We start from the raw sequence: 20,252 nt of genomic DNA on the forward strand, positions 1-20,252 counted from the left end.
CCAGCAATGCATGATGGTGAAGTTTTTCTTCTCCAATTTCTTGAACACCGTACACCTACGAGAATGTTACAAAATAAAACATTATCAACAAAACTATGAATACCTGGTCAGTGATCAACAAAACTATGCATATCCGGCTGTGTCGCCGAGTTGATCTTCCAAGCGAGTGTGATGGTCGGATCCTCCTGCACCTCCACCACCTCCATCTCCGACAGGTCCTCGTCTGGTTCCATGCGTCGGCAGCGGCAACGAACAAGAAAGTGGGAGAAAAGGGCAGGAATTGGGTGGAGAGCAGCGGGATGGAAGAAGAGAGGGGGTGATTTTGATGCGGAGACAGTGCGGGATGCTACAAAAGGGCGGGCTCCGCCTTTCTTTTTGGGTTGGCCATGGGTGAAAAATGTGGTCCGGACTGCTCGGCAGACCGATATAGACCCGTATTGGATGGCTTCCGGGGTCTAGACGAATGCAGGTGGTTTGAAAGTCGGAGTTGGAGATGCCCTAAGCGCTTACATGTCCTTGATTCGCCTTTGTACATCTATCCAACAGATGGTCTTCGAAAGCAAAATTTACTCTCTTTTTTTTGCAAAAAATATCTCACTGTTAATCTCTTTTGTCTCCTTCCTAGTCACATATGTGAATACTCAGGACCTGTATCACCCAGGCATTATAAGGTCCCTGTATGCTGGCAGGTAGCTGCCAGTGCGCCTGCCTGCCTGCCTGCCCACCGGCAGCAACAATTGAGATCTTGACTCTTCCTGACCGATCCCAAAATTCAATTCAATTATTGGATGCATCTCAAAATATCAAAGGGTGTGTGAGGTATCGTGACTTTTCAGCAGCTGCATTCTGTGCTTACATACATACTCTGGCGCCCCAAGTTCGTGTGTTTTTCTTTTCGACAAACAGTTCAGTGGTTAGATCGACAGCAGGACATGGTGTGACTTGTCTCCACTCCCCAGAGTGGTTAAAAGAACGTTGCCATTTCTGTAGGGCAAACAATGTTGTTCAGTTGCATGCGTGCCAGGTTTTAGTGCTCTGGGATATATTAAAAATGTTTTTATAGAAATTTAATAACTCCAGTATTTCTTCTGTATGTCGATCGTAAGAATGAGAATCTTTGCAATGCTACAAATTTGTGAGAAGTAGTGACTATAGTGTGAATTTAGAACATATTTTGCAGACCCAGTGACATCTGAACGCAATAGCTGTAAACGACTAAAATACACTTCTAAGTTCTAGAAAAATATGAAAAAATCATGCGCGTAGAGTATAGTTAGAACTTATAAGTAACTGTTGTTTTTCTGGGTGAGTATGTATGGCGTCGTTCTGAGCGTCGGGCTGTTTTCTCCGTGATGCTTATCATGATGATGCACCGGGCGTCGTTCCATCCACTCCAACAGTGGGCAGTAAATAAGTCGACAAGACGGGTACCCATGCATGGCGAGCCAACTAACAGTTTGATGCCTGCAGTTTGAAACAAGACGACGAAGTTACCAGCTGAGGGCCTGGTGATACGTACGGGCGCGGTGGTGGACAATCTCTATGCGTGTGGCAGTGGGCACTGGGCAGTGACAGTGGCAGACGTCCGTCGTTTATGGCACCCAAAGGACCACAGGCACACATGTACATACGTCTTTGGTTGCTCCCAGTCGCCTGCATGATGGCCTGACAGAGGGTCTTTATTAATTTGGCGTCTACTGCCTTGTACGTGTCGAGCGTAGGTAACGCGGAAGCGTGCTTATGGCTCTTTTGGTTCATAGGATAGGATTATCATAGGAATAGGAATCTTGTAGGAAATGAAATGACATGTTTCTCAAATCCTATAAGTAGGAATAGGAAACAAAATGTCATTTGATTGACATCAAAGGAATTTTTTCATTGAGTCTAGGTTCTTTTTTATTTTCCTATGAAATGTGGAGGATAGGAACCAATCCTATGTAAAAATAGGAATCCATTTCTATAAACCAAAGGACTCTAAAGGAAAAAATTCTATAAAAATTATATCCTCTAGAATTTCTATGAAATTTCTATAAACCAAAGCATGACTAACTTGGTATGTAAACCTTAGCTTGGTATAGTTAATGGTGCACGCTAATAATGGTGCCGACATCCACACTCGCAGACAGACACTGCGAGCTGCATGCGTACATAAATGGGTGCACGTGTTTGGCCCGTGGCTAGCAGAGACACAGCAAAATATATATCGGTCCTCACCATCTTGATGGTTTTTGTTTCATGCTTCACTAGGCTAGAGCATCTCCATCAAATCTCCCCACGTTTTCATGAAATCGTCGAGAAGATAAAATACAATCGTCTCCATTGATCGAGACTACCCAAACCAGTCATTTCAAAAAATTGCAGGCCCTCGCATCAAGCCATCCATTGGCCCCACCATAATAGCACAAACGCGCAGGGGAGCCGGAGGCACATGCCGACGTCAAGGTATTTGGTGTGCGGTATTGCAATGGTGTCAACAATGGTCGTTCGTAGTCATGTCATGGCGATTAACCAATATTAAGTGAAGCTCGTTAACAAAACTAGTTGTCATGCCTCCTATGATTGATTGGTCCTCCGTAGATCGGTATATGCTTCGGGTTATTCTACCACATGCTAGCAATTGATCGGCCCAACCACCTGGCCGCCACCCTCCGACTGCACCCCACCTCCAACTGAATGTGCCAACTATTGAAAATATGCCCTAAAGGCAATAATAAAGATGTTATTATCATATTTCCTGGTTCATGATAAATTCTTATTCTCCATCTTGTAATTGTATTGACCGAAAACTTAAATAGATGTGTGGATAAATAAACAGACACCGTGTTCCTGGTGTGCCTCTACTAGACTAGCTCGTTTATTAAAATGGGCAAGGTTTTCTAACCATAGGCATAAGTTATCATTTAATAACGGGGTCACATCATTAAGAGAATGATGTGATCCATAGACCAACCATAAGCTTAGCATTTGATCGTATCACTTAATTTAATTGCTACAACTTTCTTCATGTCAAGTACATGTTCCTTAGACAATGAGATCGTGCCACTCCTTAATAACGGAAGAATACTTTGTGTGTATCAAACGTCAATTCCTAACTGGTTGATTATAAAGGTGCTCTACAGATATCTCGGAAAGTATTTGTTGAGTTGCATGGATCGAGACTGGGATTTGTCACTCCGTGTGATGGAGAGATATCGATGGCCCCTCTCGGTAATACAACATCATGAATAGCTTGCAAGATGTGACTAATGAGTTTAGTCATGGACATCTTGTATTACAGAACGAGTAAAGAGACTTGCCAATAACGAGATTGAACTAGGTATGGCGATACCGACATTCGAATCTCGGGAACGTAACATATCACTGGACAAAGGGAATTGTACACGGGATTATTTGAATCCTTGACATCATGGTTCAAATAGATAAGGATCTCGGTTGAATATGTGGGAGTCAATATGGGCAGCCAAGTCTCGCTATTGATTCCAGAGGTGTCTCGGTCATGACTGCATGTCCTCGAACCCGGTCACACACTTAAAATTCGGTAACGCTAGGGTAGTATTGGGATATTCATAATAGCAAGGCCGGATATTGTTCGGAGTCTCGGATGAGACCCAAGACATCACAGGAGCTCCGAATGGTCCGTAGGTAATGCTTTCCATATGGAAAGTGGTTTTGGGGGTTCCGAAACAGCTTCAGGCTTTTTTCGGTATTGTACTGGGAAGCTTCCAGAAGGTTCCGGGGGTTCCCATTGAGGGGCCCACCTGCCCTGGTGGGCCACATGGACCCTGGAGGGGGTGCCCCACCACCTGATGGGCCAGGCGCCACCCCCAAGGCCCATGCGCCTGGGGAGAATAAGGGAGTGGGGGCGCCTCCACTTGTCTTGGGAGGTAAGCCTCCCCCTGGCCGCTGCCCTCTCTCCTTGGAGGAGGAAGTAGGGCTGGGCGGCCCCCTCCCACAACCCTATAAATAGATGGAAGGCGCTGGGGGGAGGCACACCTCATTGCTGGCCCTGCCCCTTCCTTTCCCTCCACCTCCTCGTTCCGTACCGCTTCGCGAGACGCCATCCCTTAAGGCCCATGCGCCTGGGGAGAATAAGGGAGTGAGGGCGCCTCCACTTGTTTTGGGAGGCAAGCCTCCCCCTGGCCACTGCCCGCTCTCCTTGGAGGAGAAAGTAGGGTTGGGCGGCCCCTCCCACAACCCTATAAATAGATGGAAGGCGCTGGGGGAGGCACACCTCATTGATGGCCCTGCCCCTTCCTTTCCCTCCACCTCCTTGTTTCGTAGCACTTCGCGAAGCCCTGCAAAAATTCTGCTGCCACCACCACCATGTCGTCGTGCTGGCCTAGATCCCGCATACCTCTCCATCCTCGCTTCCTGGATCAAGAAGGCAGAGACGTCACCGAGCCGTACGTGTCCACATGTCGGAGGTGCCGTTCGTTCGGTGCTGGATTTGATTGGATCAAGAAGGGAGTACGACTATGCTAACCACAATCATTAGATCGTTAACGCTTTCAGTCTACAAGGGTATGTAGCCTCTCCCTCTCATTGCTAGCATCTCCATACGTACAATAGATCTTGGGTTTTATGTAAGATTTTTTTGTTTTCCATGCAACGTTCTCCATCACCAACACCACCGGAGCATCGACGGACTACCCTGCCTCCCCAACCCCCTCACCTTTGTCAACTCTGTCGCTTCTTCGTTGGGCAGCCTGAGACCGCTGCGAGGAATGACCGACCACGAGTGCTCATAAACGTCGCTGCCATGTCCTCCTTCACTTGCCTGAGATCCCTAACATCTTGCGGCTCTTCGAGCTCGTGCGAGTGACTCGACCAATGTGTGTGCTGCGACACTGCCATGGGTGGCATGGCGAGTCGACTCCTCACGTGAAGAATAGGAGTGTATGACATGTAGGTTTGAATTGTCATTCAAGCATTCTCAAATGGAAGAGGACTAAACCGAGTAAATTTTATTATGTTTTACGAAATTGTGGGAGAACTCTTCCCTCTTGACTAGGTTCCATCATAAAAAAATTGGAGCCCCATTCCCCCATTCTTTTTGAGACAGCTCTCAAATGGATAAGTTGGGTAGACAAATGGGAAGGCCCCATGGAGTTCAGGGGTATGAATCTGCGGAGGGAGGATAAGAGCATCTACAACAGGCACCTAAAACCTTTCGGTACGACTGAGCGGACAACCTGGTCACTGACCGATCAAAAAAATGACCCACCCGGGTACTTCAAAATGACCCGAACGCTCGGGGTTGTCCGACACCCCTCATATCCAGCCTTAATCTGGGGTAGATATGGGCAGCCCAAATCACGGGCATGCCTGGAGGCATCCTCCTTGCTAACCCACTATGGCCTGTACCGCCGCACTCGTGCCCCCGAAAATATCCGACCTCCGGCGAGTAAACCCTAGTCAAACTCAGTCACTCTACCTCTCTATTTCTTCTCTATCGCATCCACTTCCTTTCTCCCCCCAAATCGATCACTGCCTGCCATGGCCAACAGCGACTCCGGCGACAAGAACTAGGAGATGCTCGCCACAGAGTCCCATAGCCTTTCGACGCCCGACTAGGAGCTGGCACTACGCATTGCCCTCGGCCGGCCGCTGCTGCAACACCTCTACCGGGGACTCGGCGACGCGTTGGGTGTGCGGCTGCAACTCCGTGATGCCCCGTGGTCACCCGACGTGGTCCCTACCGTCCCCTGCCAGGTGGTAGCCGGCACCGCCCACAACTGCTCCTCCGGGGCACCGTTGGGTGCTTGTGTCGGCTGAACCACAACCAGAGTTGGCGGGGCACACATATCAGCGTGCAAGGAAGCGGGCGGAGCTCTAACTGCGGATCGAGCAGAAGTCCGAGTGCTTAGCGTTGCAGCGGGTGACGATGGCAGAGAGAGCTGCACGGCTCCGGGAGGAGCAGAACCGCGTCATCCGGCGCATGGCGGGCATCACCATCTCTACCTCCTCCTGCTCCACTTTGGACGACGCCGACGCCGACACCGACGTGCCTGGAGCTGCCGACGCCTATGCCTGAGATAGCCGCTGAGACCCCAAGAGGAAGCGTCTATTGAGGAAGTGGTAAAATTCTTGCGCCCCAATCTCTTAGTAATAATAGTATCTAAGTAGTTACGTGATGAACTCTGATGGTATGATCTTTTGGATCGGATAATCTTATGATCTAAGTATGTCGGATCTTACTTTATTACATGTATATCTATGCTGGATTGCTATCTTCGTATTTTGATCTACATAGAAATGTCGTTTGCAAGGTTTTGTATTGATTTGGGGTAGGACATTTGTTTTCTCGAATATCGGCGTAGGACATTTGAGGGATGTTGATGTGATGCAAAAAATGAGGTCTTCTCGGTCACCTGCAAAAGATGCTCCTAGACGTGCCCGTGGGCATACAGGAGCCCAAGTAAGGCCAACTCCACCGCGCGACCCTATCCTGTCTGCCCCCGTCCGTTTGGGATAAAAGGGACAAAAAAGGCGGCCCAGCGCGTGGGAGCAAACGGACTTTTGTCTGCTTTGTGTCCGCTTTCGACCCATCCCCGGCCCAAACTTGTGCCGGTTTTGGGGTAAAACGGACAGCGCGCGGACGGGCGGGACGCGCGCTTGTCCTCCCCTGGCCCGCCTGTCGGTGGGAGAAACCAAAAACCCCCCGACGGCCATTTGGCGCCATTTCCCCCAAACCCTCCCACGTCCCTCCCCCCCCCCTCTCTCCCCCGTCCATGGCCGACGCCCGGCTGAGTTCCGGTGGCCTGGCCGTCGACCCGACCGCAAAGGTGAGGAAGAAGGCGGCAAAGAAGCCGCGGTCGGAGTTCACGCCGGAGGAGATCGCCAAGTTGGACGCGGAATCGGCGAAGAGGAGGGAACGGAGAGCGGCCGTCAAGATGAATGCCGCCGCGGCCAAGTTTGCCACCCAGCGCGAGGAGCTGGAGGCCGCGCGGCGCAAGGCCGCTGCCGACGAGAAAGAGGACCTCGTCAACAAAGCGCACGCCATCCTCATGCTTGGCATGGGCCGTCCGGCGGGGTTCCATGCAGCGGCCGTCGGCCCGGCGAGCACAGGCTTGTCGGTCTCCCGGCCTACGCACTGCCAGTCGCCGACGTCGCGCGCGGCGCCCATGTCGCCCGGCTTTCCTCCTCCCAGGCACGACGGCCAGACCCGTTTCTCGGCGTCGCCGGACGTGGGCTTGTTCGCGCCGTCCACACCACGCCCCGCGGCCGTCATCGACCTCAATGTGACGCCTGGGTCCAGCAGCGGCGGGCGGCCTTCCGTCGAGATGCAAAGAAAGCAGGCGCGTGCACCGTTCACGGGCACCATGCCGGCCCCCCGCGTGTTGTTTGACGAAATGCCAACCTCAACGCCGACGGTGGACGACCCCTTCTACAACCAGTACATGGAGGACGTGATCTTCCAGGGTGGGCATGGACGTGCTTACGACCCCGATGAGACCCAAAGTCAGGATGGCCGCGCCCAGTACGTGCCTGATGAAGAGGCTGACGACCGTGCTGACTACGACCATGGTGATTCGTGGCATGAAGACGATGACATCTATGTCGAAGGTGAAGATGAAGATGAAGCCAATGATGTTGATATTAGTGGCGCTCCATTGTTCATAGACGAGCTCACCCAAAGAGCGGAAGCACAAAAGAAGCGGAAGAGCATTCGCACCGTGTCATATACACAAGATGAGGACAAGTTGATTTGCCAATCTTGGATGGAGATTAGCCAAGATCCAAGGACCGGCGCGCAACAAAAGGGCATTGTTTTTTGGACGAGAGTCCACAAAACATTCCATGAAAGGAAGATGTTTGAGCCCTACCAAATTACAAGCAACCGTGCTATCGGTTCGATTCAAAAAAGATGGTTGTTCATCCAACAAGAGTGCAACAAATATTGCGCCGCATTTGAGAGCGTTGAAGCACGGCCCGTGAGTGGTCTCGGCGTTGGAGACATGGTATGCTCTTCTCTTTCTAGCCCTTGCTATGGCCATGAGACTTCGGCCGTGTATATGTTTGCATGTTCACTTGTTGTTGATCATGTGGTAGGCATTTCAATCTTTGGAGGCATTCAAGGCCCGGCACAATGGCAAGCCATTCACTCTTACGCATTGTTGGACGATCATCAACAATTGCCCTAAGTTCAAGGATCAATACCGTGAACTTCAAAGGAAAAGAGGCAAGAAGACGGCCAAGTTCGCCGGAGGTGGGGATGGCGAGGCATTGAAGAGGCCGAGGGGCAAGACCAACTCCAAGGTGGACGACATCCATGACGCCTCATCCATGGCCTTGCATGAGACTTTGCATGGTATGATGTCACATAAGGATGTGAGGGACGAGAAGAAGCGGCAAAGCAAGGACGAGCAAATGAAGCAATACCTAGATCTCCAAAGACAGAAGCTTGAGATGGAGGAGGCGGCCAAGAAGAGGAAGATAGACATGGAGGAGACGGCCCGGCAAAGGCAGCTCGACATGGAAGAGGCCGCCCAGCAAAGGCAGCTCGACATGGAAGAGGCCACCCGGCAAAGGCAGCTCGACATCGAGGCCGACAACGTCAAGGCCAGGCAGAGGCAGCTCGACATCGAGGCCACCAATGCCACCACCAAAGCAAAGGAGGTGGCCCTAGCGATCATGAGCGTGGACTTGTCGAAGATGAGCGACAAGACGAGGGCCTGGTTCGAGGCCAAGCAGAAGAAGATGCTCGACGCCGAAGGCCTGAACTAGGTCGTCCGATCGGCGTGGCCGTTCTTTTTGGAGGCTGGCATGGGTGCCGCCCGCCCGCTGGGCCGCTGGCATGGGTGCCGGTGAAAAAACATTCATTTTGGAGGCCGGCTGTGTTCCCGGCCGCTGGCTGTGTTGCCGGCGAGGACAACTATTCATTTTGGAGGCTGGCTATGTTGCCGGCCGCTGGCTGTGTTGCCGGCGATGGTCGTGTAGGCCGCTGGCTTTGTTGCCGGCGTGATGAACTGGGGTCGTGAACTGGGGCTTGGCATTTGAAACGTCCCTTTTTTTTAAACTAGACGCGGACAGGATGGGGCAAAAGGATGCGTCCGCGCGCTGGGCGCACGGCCGCCGCATCCCAGGACAAGTCCGGACAGGACCCCAAATCCCTATCCAAAGGAACAAAAACCGGACAAAACGGACATCTGTTTGGGGTCGCGCGGTGGAGTTGGCCTAAGTGACCGCGGGTGTAGATGCTTAAGAGTTAAGACTGAAGTAAACCACAAAAAGAATCGTAGAGCGGGAGAGCATAGCATTGCATAGGCTGCTGGACCAGATTTTCTGATTGGCCGAGCCGCGCGTCAGTAGGCCTGGCCCAAATACGTGCTTTAATCTTAGTGCTTCCAATGGCAATGCTAGTGGGCAGACATGTATGCATGCATGCTTTGTCCGAACGTTTCAGCAGCGTCGCCATGCGGGTAGCACACTCACTGACCAGTGTAGTAAATGCTTTGCTGCAGCTTTGTACGAGCCGAGCGCTCTGGCCGTCGATCAAACGGATTCATCCTTTATCAGGAGCAGCAAATGTTTCTTGTCGTATACTCTGGACTTGAGCGAAGAAAGATGGCTCCGTCTGAACCACCTCTGGCGTTGCACCTGCACATGCTTTTGCCCGGCCCACAGTTGAAATGTCAATGGGTTTCTCCTGTGCAAATACTATAAGTAGTATGCCTGTATGGGCCTCTATCTAGGGTATGATGTGATGCACCAACCAAGTTTGTTGGTGTTTTCTCCCGAATACCAAAATTAGTATGCAAATGAATAGTATGGTCCTACATGCATGATACAGCCAACTAGCAAGGTTATGACGGAGTAGTACCAACACAACACACCAAGGCATGCATATATAAAAAAACTCGACCCAGGGGGAGAGAAATCCCGAAGGGATTATATTGTAAGGTCGAGAAAAGGCCCGAAAGCCGGCTTGTGCAGCGCAAGTATACGCAACAAGGGGCCTTTTTTCGTGAGAACCAGGATTTGAACCATGTTGGCAGCCTCACTGCAGGCAGGGCCGTCGAAGGGCATGTGCGAGCTGTGCGCTCGCACAGGGCCCCAAAAATCAAAGGGCCCCCGATTAGGGTCGATATAGGTGTATGTAGTCTGAAAAAAAGTTAGTTTTAGACCATAGATTAGGTGCCTTTGTGTGTCGCCTGAAGGCTGAAAATACTCGTTTCGGCCTTCCTGGGCTTGGTCCGCTCAAGGCCCGCTGTCCTGCGTGGATCGTTCCGAGCGATCGCGTACCATCTCGTACCGTTTTCTATTCCCTAATCTAATCTCTTCGCTTTCCATCTCGTACTTGTGTGGTTGCGTGATCGATCTATTCGGGACGACTGAATCGGCAGCACGTCGGCGATAGCTTTGCAGCCAGGCGACGGACGCTTGCGAGCGCTGGACGCCGCCGCGCCGGCTGACACTGCCGCGGGGCTGCCGAACAGAAGGCCCACGGTCAACCGCAACCGGTGCCCTACGCTCCTCCCCTTTGCTCTGAAATTTTGGTACAAACTGCAAAGTTGTATTAAGATTTTACTAATATGTATGGAACAATTTTTTGTCTAGCTGTTGATGTTCAGAAGTTGTCACAGCTTCAAGATTTTCAATAGTTCTCGTCCTGTCGTCCAAGTCCAAAATCAAGGTTCCATCTGATTCTAACTATATATATACAAGCTACAAGCCTATATTTTATCCGAGTTCATCAGTTCAAATGCAGTGATATTATTCTTGTCTGGTTCATAATTAGAAAAAAAATCATGCATTGTACTTCTAGAAGAAAGCATGATTCTGGTGCCTTGAAGGGTAAGAAGAAACATATATTAGAAGAAGATGCTCATTGCTCAATCTTGAAGGAGTTAATTTTCATCTAAGATTTAGTTAAGAAAATTTTCTAAGAAATAACATAGATTTAAATTATATAGTTCTTTGATTATGCCTGAGTTATTATATCTTTTTTTTCAATTGTTAGGGCCCCATTTTGCTTTTCGCACCGGGGCCCCGGATTCGTGGAGACGGCCCTGACTGCAGGAGGACTTTACCACCGTGCTAGACGCACATTCTCAATATATATCCTCATCTTTGGCAAGTCATTTTTTTTGGCAGGGTGAAATGAGCTTTATTCCATTTTTGTCGAGTTGTAGCCGAGAGACAAGAGTTCCTCGATGCAGGAGGACCTTGGTGGAACCACACATCAGTGGTGCACTCATTACGGCTATAATTCTCCAAAAAACCGGTTACTCTATTTTGATCTCTACTAAACTTCTGTGAAATAAACAGCTTTGATCTTGGGGCAAGGTGGCCATAGGCCTAGCGGGCTAAACCATGACCTGACAGGATAGATGGAGCCTCTATGGAATCTAACGTACATTGTGGCTTAATTTTTGAATATACAAATACCGGGCAATCAGTTGGAAACTCAATAGTCTTACGCATGATAAAAACGTTCTCAATGACTAGCCGCCGTTGATTGGCTGCATACATGCATCGTAGAAAGTACCGGAAATAATATAAGCACAAAGAAAGGCTGGCGTTTGGGAACGCCTTGACTTCAACACGAGCGTCACGTACAGCATGGAAATTTTGACAGGACCGGAAAACAACCAATACTCATGCATGTTAATCCAAGAAAGCGAAGCGCGATGCATGCATCTTGAGTAGTAGTAATCTAACTTGCAGTGAGTTGTTAATTGTACGTAGCTTCTCACAAAAATCTAAGAGAGTGCTTGAGATGGCCATAAATTAAACGTATAATATACGTACTGCACATGCAAAAGAATCAGTGGATACTGTTACTAGAAGCTTATCGTCCATCTTCCATGCCACGCGAATACATATAAAAACATAATGCATTCAAGTGAACGAGTCATCCTTCTTTCGTCCAGATCTGGAGCACTACTCCACTTGTTATATTATGCATGATTATCCAAGCGTTTTAGCACGTGGTATTAAACTTTTTAAGCCAGCGAGGATTGGTACGTCACGGAGTTGATTCCAAGAAAAAAAAAATTCAAGTACCATACATGTGTATGTATATATAAATTAACGGAAGAAAAATCTGATTTTTCCTTGGAATTTTTCAAAAGAGTCCATTTAATCCAAAAACTTTGAAATGGTTTTAAATTGAACTCTAAAGTGGCGGCTGATTTCAGCGCGGTTTTCTCTAAGATTTTCTTATATCATGCAATTATAAACTGACATGAATTCCCCTTTCAAAAATGTAATATGTTTTAAATATTTTATTGAGACCAAGCAGGTGTTTTCAAAGTAGGATTCATCATAGGCTGGAGGTACAACAATTCTGCTAGCCACCCCACCCCACCTATAATAGATTCTAAAAATGTGCTCCCATTTAGCACTAAAATATGTTTAGATGCATTGATTCAAGCAATAAATAATAGAGAAAAGTATACTTTTCGTCCCTCAACTCTTCGCAAAGTTTAGTTTTCGTTCCTCAACTCTAAAACCGGACAGAGTGCACCCCGAACTCTCGAAACCGGTCACTTTTCGTCCCTGCTGCTGAGTCAACCCGGTTTTGACCACACGTGAACAGTGCACCAGATGAACAGTAAATTTGAAAAAAATAGCAACAAAATTTAAAAAAATCTGAGATTTTATGGCATCGAAGATACTTAGGCGCGCCACATGCGTGCAAATTTTCATCATGTTTGGAAGTTCGAGGAGCACGCAGCAAAAAAAAACAAAAGTAAATGTACACTGAAGTGAACAGTAAAATAAAAAAAATAGCAAAATAATAAAAAAATTCTGATTTTTTTTGGCATCGAGGATGCTCAGGTGGGCAAGGTGCGTGCAAAATTTTGTGGTTAAATAAGATCCGAGGGTTTGGAAACCACCCAAAGCGGCACGCACACGTACGCTATTTTTTTTTTTTTTGCACGACCTTCTCGGATGTCATTTTACCACAAAATTTTGCATGCACCTTGCCCACCTGAGCGTCCTCGATGCCAAAAAATTACAGAATTTTTTGAATTTTTTTGCTATTTTTTTATTTTACTGTTCACTTTAGTGTACATTTACTTTTGTTTTTTTGCTGCGTACTTCTCGAACTTCCAAACATGATGAAAATTTGCACGCACGTGGCGCACCTGAGTATTTTCGATGCCATAAAATTTCAGATTTTTTTGAATTTTTTTGCAATTTTTTTTAATTTACTGTTCATCGGGTGTACTGTTTACGCGCGGTCAAAACTGGGTTGACTCAGCAGCAGGGACGAAAAGTGATCGGTTTTGAGAGTTCGGGGTGCACTTTATCCGGTTTTAGAGTTGAGGGACGAAAACTAAACTTTGCGAAGAGTTGAGGGACGAAAAGTATACTTTTCTCTAAATAATATTGATCGAATGGAGTAGTATTTTGTAATACATTAAGCAATAGAAAAGAGAAAGAGAGCAGACACTTACTTTTGTCAGAACGCACAAGTTGCAAGCGGCACCGACGTCTACGGAAAGAAACTAAAAGGAACTTAATTTCTATTTTAGGCCTCTCACTTGTGCTCCAGAGGCAGCAACAATTGCACGACCAAGAATCCAGCGGCCGCCTGCTCCTCTGTGCACGAGATTCTTCGGCTGGATTTAATTCTCGTGCATGAGTCGTCCAAACTGTCTCGTCCGCATAGCGCTGCTCATGAATGAAAGGGACAAAGTTCGTGTGTGTGCTATGAATTTGTCGCCTCGATAAATACGTTGGACCATGTGTACCATATGGTGCACTGTACATGGTTATGTACCAGCGGCGGTCGCCGTGGTTTTCTCCACTTGTTCCTGTCACCTAGCTCGTGCATGGTTATCTCTACCGGCGGCCGGCTGGGTGGTATGTTCGCTAGACTCGATCGTTACCTACGTTTGTACTATTGATCTGATCGTCTTGCTCAATGTAGACCAGCTGCATAATTTATTGTTTTCTTTAGTTCTGTTTGCATGTGGAAGGAAGACCCGAGTATCTAGAGCATCTACGACAAGGCATACCAAATCAGACGTCCGCAAACAGTGAGCATGTACAACAAGGCATACAAAATCAGACGTCCGCAAACTGTGATCGTTCAATTCTCAAAACACAGCGTCCATGGTTGTGTAGCTCATATCCGGTACCCTAAATCTATACCACGCATGTAGCGTGAAATAAAGTATTTAAATCATCAACGAAACAAACAAACATTTAACAAACCAACATAGAAATCAACACAATCCGGACATAAAATCCACATGATCCGAGCATCAACAAAAAGATCATCACAGTCTAGCAGACAGACATAGTTCCAAACTAAAATTAGTAAAAACAGTAATAAATACGGAGAGAGGGCCGAGCTTCTTCACCACTTCCTCGCCAGTCCTTTGCCCTTCCGATCACCGACGTAGTCGTAGCCGTTCGTGTAGGAGTCGGCGGCAGGAGCGGCATCATCGAAGCCATCGGTGATGTCCCAGGATGAGAAGGAGTTGATGTCGTCGACCATCTTCCAGACGGTGTGGTTCTACTGCTTCGTGAGCTTCACCGCTTTCGCATCCTCCGCCACCCTCTTCACCACCTCACGCACCGACTGCTCTAGCCCAAGCCGGAGCGGCTTTGCGTTCTTCCAACGGAGTGGCGGGCATACATCTCCACCATATTAAGGGAGCGGTGGTACTCTGTCGCGAGGAGATGCTTCTCCTCATAGGGGACCGTCGACAATCAGCATTGACGGCAGGAGGGCTATGTGTCCGCCTCCAGCGCCGCTGACCTCTTCATAGCCAGCCTCCTCTCGCGATAGGTGGCGCACGCCTCCGAATTGGGGGTACGTTCCCGCAGTGCCTGCGAGGTGGTCAGGAGCACCCACTGATGCCATTGAGACGCATCAGTCGAAGGATTCGAAGGATGGCGCAGAGCTGGCCGACCAAGGGAAGTTGTGCATGGTGCGGGGTGGGCTGGCATTGTGGGAACGGGCGACAACGGACATAGCTAAGCCAGAGCTGCTTGTGTCGACCTGCGAGCACCGAGTGCGATGCAAAGGGTTACCTTCTCGTCGCCCTCGGCCTCGCTGATGAAGGCATTGTAATCATCATCGTCACCGGATTCGTTGCCTCTGCCGCTATTGGTGCTTGATATCATGGACGGAGAGGTAGGAATGCACGGGGAGTGAGAGGAGAAGGGACGGAGAGCGGAACAAGAGTGAAGTGGAGCTAGGGTTTTCCTGGGGTGGCTTAAAGACCATCACTTGACTGGCAAGATTTAAGGTGTATTTAAACATCATGTGCAACATATCAACTAACATAAACATTGCATATTCCAGATTCTATAATGGAATGCACATGTATTAGGTTATGCCATGTATGATGATGCCTAAATGTACACTATAGCAGGCTGGAGTGATTCATCATTGCACGCACAATTGAATTGTAGGTTAAGGGCCAGTTCTATTCCACCTTTTCAGAGCTTATTATCAAAATAAGCCATAAAAGATGTAAAGAAGTCATTTTTGAGTTATGGGCTTGGGCTTAACTTCTTTCGCTTTGGAGGGGGGTGTTTCGGGTAGAAGCTCACTAAAAATTGAAGGGAAAGGGAATAATAAAATGACTCCATTGTCTGCCTATATTACACTCAAAATACAACTGCTCATTCCCGCGTCACACCTGACCCTCAAGTAAAAACAAACACGCAAACGTTCATTGCCCTACCCGCTTGCATCTTCTCTCCCCTTTCCCTCTACCTCCATCCCCTTCCAGCAGCGCTAGGGTTCCTCCAGCGAGCCTTCGCCACTGGTCCCATCTAGCCTGGTCCTCAACGATGCTCTATCCAGCTAGGCTGCTCCACCCTCTGGCGCCGCCCCTCATTCTCATGGTCTCCAGCAGCTGCTCCACTATGGTCCGTCGAACGCACTACTCCGGCGGGCGTCGCACAACTACGGCTGATGCCACAATGCGGCAGAAGGCACCTTATTCCCCATCCCCTCCTCCCTGGCCGTGGCCTAGAGGTGCTATTGAAGGATGAGCTCATCCAACAAGGTGAGGATCTCCTTTGATTTTTTGCCAAATTGCCATTCTGATCCACTATAGGATGAATTGCTATGAGTTGCTTTTGCTGCTGCTATATGATGCATTGCTATGAGTTGCTGCTGCTATATGATGAATTGCTATGAGCTGCTGCTGCTATATGATGAATTGCTATGAGCTGCTGCTGCTATATGATGAGTTGCTATAAGCTGCTCCTACTGCTGCTATATGATGAATTGCTATGAGATGCTCCTGCTAGTGCTATATGATGAATTGCTATGAGCTAGTCCTGCTGCTGCTATATGATGAATTGCTATGAGCAGCTGTTGGTATATGATGAATTGCACACTGTTGCTGCTGTATGATGAGTTGCTGCTGCTATATGATGCTTTCAGGTGGTGCTGCTATCTAATAATAACCAGCCACTTGGACCATCGAATTTCAATAAATAATTGTTCTTCATTTAAATGTGGGTCATGCGTTCTTCGTTTAAATTAGGCAATGAGATCTCTATGGAAGACATTGACCAAAGTAGATTGTGTCAAGTAGATGGTATATTTGTCTTTGCATTTTGAACAAATAGTGATGTTATGTTTTCCTATCATATTAATTACTGCACTAGTTTCAATTTGTGATGTTTGCAAGTCAAATTAATTTTCATATGGGTAGCAAAATGACAAAATATAATGAAGTCTAGACTTTTCACTAATCATACCAAAGGTAATCATAAAAGGAAGGCAATGAAAACAACTGGTTGGCTTATTACATGGAGCTTATATTCACAGGTGCTTATTTTCTTAGGATAACTCATAATAACTATCCATAAGAAACTTGTCCAATAGAACTGACATACAAATAACATGTCATGATGATTGCAATGGAGGAGTGACCTACCATAGCACACTGTATAGGCTCACCACTACCTCTCCTTTTTTGCGATGTTCCATGAAATTGCCACATATATCTTGTACTTTTTCATTGTGTAACCCTATCTGCAAGTTGACACGGCTAATTTTAGACAATCTACATGATAATACATTGCATATCCCTTGCACATATTTAAACCACCAATTAATGATTGTGTGCGTAGCATAAACTAGCCATGACTCTGTGTGCTAGACTAGCAAGCACTCTAAGGGAGCCTAATGTAGTGCACTGGAATTCCTACATGCCACCTATGGTTTTGTGTAATGTACTACCTCTGTTCCTAAATATATGTCTTTGTAGAGATTCCAGTATGGACCACATACAGATGTATATAGATGCATTTTCGAGTGTAGATTCACTCATTTTGCTCCGTATATAGCCTATAGTGGAATCTCTAGAAAGACTTATATTTAGGAACGGAGGTACGAGGTAGTATCATGTATGACATCTACATATCTAACTTAGCGACCAGTAGTAGAAATCATTGTCTGCACAAAGGGATTGCTGGTCGAAAATCCTAGCAAAGTACGTTGGCAGGCACACAACAATACGAGAGAGAGAGAGAGAGAGAGAGAGAGAGAGATGCACTTCCAAGATCATAGCAATGCCTCAGACCAGGATCTTGCTTGGCCAAGCTGTCAGATCCAGAAGAAACACCGTCCTTGTAGTTTTTGCCAGCTGCATAACCGGTAACAGCGACCTGTTAGTATATTTGAAGTACATCGGGCAGGTGATGCTGGATGGTTTTAAAGGTGACAAGTACCTAGGCCGTGGCGGGTGCTTGGCATCTTTCTGGACGGTGGGAATCAGGTTAGAAACGTCAAGGGTGATGACGTTGTGCTGGCTATCGAGGTCCGGTAAGGAGATCTAGAACCATCGAGTAGGGTGTTTGTGGAGTGGCTCCGGTAGGGTGGACTACGGTGTGGGCGAAGCGGATCTGTGGCCATGGACAAGGGCGTCGGTGAAGCTGCTCCAGTGGTTGGGTTAAGGATTGTGTCGACGATGCAGATCTGCAGCCGTGGACGAGGCGTCAGAAGCTGCTCCAGTAGGTTGGATGAGGGTGCGACGAAGCGGTCTGAGGCCGTGGGCTTGAGAGTTGGCAAAGCGGCCCTGGTAGGGTTGAGAATGGCATAGGCGAAGCTACTCTGGTAGGGTTGACGATGGTGTCGGCGAAGCGGCTCCGGTAGGGTTGACGAAGGTGTCGGCGAAGAGGATTAGAGGCCGTCGACGGGGCTGTCGGTTGGGCGGCTCCGGGGGGTGTGGACGAAGCGTCTCCAGTGGGGAGTACGAATGAGCCGCTGCAGATGCGCTACGATTTACGAGAGTACCAGCGAAGCAGATCCGGTGCCGTGGACAAGACCGACACTGAATGGGCTATGGTACAGTGGTGGATGAGCAGTCTACTTGCTTCTAGTGGAGGTGGGAGGGGTAGACGCGGTCGTAGAAGTAGATCCGGCGAGGTGGACACCGCTGACAGTGAATGGGCTCTGGTACGCCGGTGGATGAGTAGTCTAGGGTTTCGAGATGGGAGGGGTGGAAAGGCTGATGAAGTACAGACGGCATGATGTAAGATGCTCTGGTGCTGTGGAGTTAGTCATTTTTGCGAGAGGAGGAGAGGAAATGGGGGTGCCGTTTGGTGGGGGGAACCAGAAGTTACCAAAGCAGCCCCGACCTATTATGCAGATGAGGGCGGTATTGTAACTATTTTTCTCCGTGCACCAAGGACAAAAGGGGAATTTCGCATGCTAAGGACTAGGTGGCGGGAATTTTAGAAGGAGGCGGGAGATTTTGCTGCCCGCGGGATCGTTCGTATCTAGTTTCAACTAATTTTGGATCGTGTTAGCGGAAAGATCACGCGAGACTGTGTACATGGGGCACGCGTCAGCAATTAATAACTGGTGTGAAGTCCACCCGAGAAAAAAGACAATAACTCAGGATGAAGCGCAACTTAGACATTCACACGGGCGCGGCCAATCGTATGGGTGTAGAGGCGCGTTCACAAAAAAGGGTTCAAATGCTCAGCCTATGTATTTCTCATCTAAATAGATAATTTAGTGCCATTGGTTATTTACTTTAAACATAATGCACTGATGTGTTAGTGTAGAGGCGCACAAAAGAAATGGATATTGTAGTCCCACAAAAGAAATGGATATTGTAGTCCGCTACTTAAAAGTGTTACCTCATATGATTACATAGCCTCCATTTCATAAATTGCGTACCCGTTGAATTCATATATGAATATTACATATATTCTTCATAATAGAACCTTAAATCATCCAAGACTAATGAATTTGAATGCAAGAGTAACAATGGTGCATGTACATGATAGCTACATTGGTTGTTTGAAGAAACATCACTGTAACTTTGGCATGCACAATTGAAAAGGTTTATTTAGATAGAGAAAATGTGATATGTGAGTGTCCAGTCTTTATAGCGTTGAATCAATATTGTACCTTTGGCCACGATACGAAGTAGATATTGATTTATGTTCAAGCGATGAACGTCCACGATCGCTAGATAGTGATACGTGAATGAATTGTGCAATCTCTCTCACACGCGTACATATATCATTTCCTTGTGGGCATCGGAATCACACACGCGCACTTCATGAATTTCTCTGCCTCCGTCAAGGTTTGAATTCGTCTTTCTATCCCGTCCTACAAGTCTCTCACACAACAAGACACACGCTCTCTCTATCGAACATGCCCACCCCTTTAATGCCGCCCACCCACAACCACTAATGTCTCAATGTATAATTATATCTCTCACACATATGCCTAAGGTTAACTCAAGTTCCGGAACCATATGAATACATAGAATGGGATTCCAGCAGAGCGCCTTTTGTTTTGAGATTTCTCTCTCTCTCTCTCTCTCTCTCTCTCTCTCTCTCTCACACACACACACACACACACACACACACACACACACAAATGCGCGCGCGTGCGTAGGCATTTTTTCTCGCTTCATTTTTTCCGGCACTTGCATGCACACCATTTGTTTATCTCCGTGATGCTTTAAGTATGCCTCACACACATGCTATCTACCTATCCCTTAATATAGATATGTGTCACACAAACTCCTTCTCCCTACTAGCAAGATGCCCATGCGTTGCACGGAACATCAAGATGCATTTGTATGAGTAGTTTATTTTGTGGGATAAAAGGATGAACGAGGGAATGCCTTATTTGCAAATGTGGAGAGGGGTGTGGGTATCATTTTGCAAAATTGCCATAGTTTCCTTCCTATCCATCAGATATAAATCGGATGACCTATATTAAAGGATGGTAGGAACACCGTCATCACCAACTCTGTTTTATAAGAGTAGAGACATGTAAGTGTCACTGCCCCCCACAC

This window comes from Triticum dicoccoides, chromosome 3A, assembly GCF_002162155.2.
Source record: "Triticum dicoccoides isolate Atlit2015 ecotype Zavitan chromosome 3A, WEW_v2.0, whole genome shotgun sequence".
Lineage (NCBI taxonomy): Eukaryota > Viridiplantae > Streptophyta > Magnoliopsida > Poales > Poaceae > Triticum > Triticum dicoccoides.